This window comes from Echiichthys vipera (assembly GCF_963691815.1).
Source record: "Echiichthys vipera genome assembly, chromosome: 4".
NCBI lineage: Eukaryota > Metazoa > Chordata > Actinopteri > Perciformes > Trachinidae > Echiichthys > Echiichthys vipera.
The window spans coordinates 15,203,593-15,206,999 of NC_139829.1; positions in this window are offsets into that span (position 1 = coordinate 15,203,593).

A 3,407-nucleotide genomic window follows, 5' to 3' on the forward strand; every position below is an offset into this window, starting at 1 on the left:
CTTTAATTTATTTACTACCTTGTAACTGTAACCGATTCTTGTGTGTTCCGGTGAAACTTGATTAAACTGACCCGAGACAGTGAAGGAGTGAACAGCTGGCAGGAGAGGGCCAAGTCAGGGCTCACAGACTGCTTTTTTATATGTGGCTGGGGAAGCCCCTCTCTGCTTGTTATCCTTACCAACAACAGCAGTAGATGCTTTGACCTCATTTAAAATGATAATCTGCTTGTTGTCACCTGACCAGAGGAAGATCCCTCCTGGAGAGCTGCTAGAAAATTCCAGAGAGATGTTGCAGTAAAACCTTTTTATACAATTAAACAGCTTACAGCTATCTCCCTAAAAATGGGACTCAGATACTTCTTTATGTGTGTGGTTGAGTGATAATTGCCAGATTAAAAAATGTAAACACGGCTGGCCTGGACCTACAGCTGCACAGAACCCATGCGATGACTTTTTGGCAACTGTGAAGAAATTATGCAAAAACAAACCCAGGGAAATCCCAACACATCCACAATTCAATTTTAGATATCTAGAATGAACATTCTGGATAATAATTCTAATTATCTAATAAGTCTTACTAAAAAAATTTAGTTGTACCATAATGACATTTTTACGAGTCAGAATGTATTTTGGATAGTAAAAATCACATTTTAGATATCTGGAATTATGGTTCATTTGCGATATCAGAAATTAAAATTATGACTAGTAACAATTGGATTGTAGATATCTGAAATTGGAGTTTATCCTAGTAAGAATTAAATTTCATATATCAGGAAATGTTCATTCTAGATATCTAAAATTGAATTGTGGATGTGTTAGGTTTTCCCTGGGTTTGTTTTTGCGTAATTGTGAATATCTAGAATTAAAAGCCCTATACACATGAATGGCAAAAGTGACGTCATTTATACTAGTATGAATGTCATTGTGGATATCTGAAATGTTCTTTTTGACTAGGAAGAAATTAATTACAGATATCTGCGATGTATATCCAGTATAGACCTTTCCAACGTTGTAAACATAAACATTCTAAATGTTTCCAATTTTGGTTAAGTTAAAAAAGGCCAAGGCTGTTGCCTAGCAATGGAATTCCATTAAAAAGTTCTATAGCTATTAAATGTTAAAACGCTTGCCAGAGATGTCCACCATAAAAATATCTGGGTCTTTGGTGCTCCAGTTTCTTTACCTGTTAGCTTGTCTTTTAACTAAATTGGCTCTGTGCTGTTTTTTAGTTAACGTTAGCGGCGCACACACGTTATGCTGCTAGGTTACTGTTAGCTTAGCTACCATTTTGTGAGCTGTCAGAGCTAATGTTGACGTTTTTGCGATTCTACTCATGTCTACTGTCCGCTGAGAATGATAATGCTTTGTTGCCTGGTAAACAACTTTTGTATCCACAAAGTTTCAACACTTTCCCTCACTGAACCGCTGACTGCTCATATTTATCTTTCTGTCAAGGAAGTGCGAAATCGTTCATCCTCATAATGGCCGCCGTGGACGGTTGGCCCTGATACATCCATGAGTGGGTCAAGGTGAGCCTCAACCATGAATGACCAACATCCCAAAGCAGGGAAATAAAAACAACTACAGTACAGAGGTGAGTGAGCGAATGTTTTTTTATTTTTACGTGGCTTCTACTGAGTAAAGATAATGTATTAATATAATTTGGTGTATTACAGTGCCCCCTTGTGGCCATGCTAATGTGTGTGTGTGTGTGTGTGCGTGTGTGTGTGTGTGTGTGTGTATGTGTGTGTGTGTGTGTGTGTGTGTGTGTGTGTGTGTGTGTGTGTGTGTGTGTGTGTGTGAGTGCGTTTAGTGGAGTAAATAAGCACAATATTTCCCTCTGAACGGTAGTAGAGTAGAAGTAAAGAAGCAGAGAACAAAGTTGCTAGTAAATGTAGTCTATACTTTGTTACCTTACACTTCACTAGCATTTGGATTTGAGTGTAAAAGTTTAAATGTATTAAAAATAGTAACTCTAGTTTACACGTTTAGAATTATCGAAAATATTCTGTGTCCAGATTATAACATTTTTTTTCTAATGTAGCCTCTCTATTACTGAACATTGCTTCCTTTATTCTTCTGTATATATCTAAGTAGAAAGTTAAGGTTACAACTGTCTATAACCTAATATTGTTTGGCTTTTTTCTAAGGTGACGTATAGTTACAGTCACATGCTATTAACTCCAAGGTAACCTGTTGCAACCTAACAAAATGCATTAATCACATATGTAATAATAATGAAAAATGATTAATGTTAAAATCAGCACAAAGGGAGACAACGTCATAATCTTGTCAGGCCACAGTGATCCAAACTGCTACTGTCCATGTAGCATTTAATGAAAATATGATGTATTTTTGGTGTAAATGTTATTGCAGCCAGCAGAGGGAGACACCATCATCTGCATTTGGATTTAAATACTGTTATTGTTTTCACCATTACATTAATTCAACAGAGGATGAGCACTGGTTGCATAATTCAGATTGTCTTATCAAAAGACACACAGCTGGTTTCCCCCTTTTGTATGTGTTTTCCCTCAAAGCCTATTCCTCCTTAGTTGATACAAGTTTGAAGGAAACCCTTCCATATATTTTCAATACTTTAAACAAAAATACAAGACAAGAAAACAGCAGCAAATTCAATTTTGTATGTATTTAAATTAGCTATGTGCATAATGTAATGCTTTTTACATTAAAGTCAGCTTTACATTAAAACCTCAGAGGCTTCGTCCTTTCCTATGTGCGCTTACATTCTAGCATGAACCGTGTAAAGGATAAATACAGGCCTACACCTGCAATAATAAGATAATGAATGTCTTTACAAAGTCTTTTTGATATGTAAAGCTTTTTTACATAACAAACAGAATAGTATAAATATGGAAGTTGTGACTACTCTCTATTGAAAAAAAGCAAAAAATTAAAAGGCTTCATATTATTAATTTCCTGTCTGGTCACATATTTTTTTCCTCCACTTATGGTAATGTTTCCTTTGGCTGTACAGTAAAGTTTTTGGCTGGCATGATATGTTCAGCAACAATGAATCCCTGGATTCATCTTCCTCTTCCTTGTCCTCATCTTCCTTCTACTGTTTCCCTCACCCTTCCTCTCCCTCTGCCTTTCTGTCTGTCTTTCTCTCTACAGTAGACCTGATCATCCAAAATCTGCACTCTGTACTCTGATTTGGAACCATCTAACTGTTAATGTTTGTACCTGTGAGTGGTCATACATAGACAAATGTGGAGTTTTATCTCTGGAGTTCTGTTGTAACGTCTGATAACAATCTGAATGTTTAAGTGTTTTTGCAGAGTGCAGTACCTCAGGTTAAGGCCATTACATGTGTCAAATTCCTCTACTCATGCTATATTTATTCATTTAAAATCCCATTTAGTTGCTTTTAAGTTATGCAATCA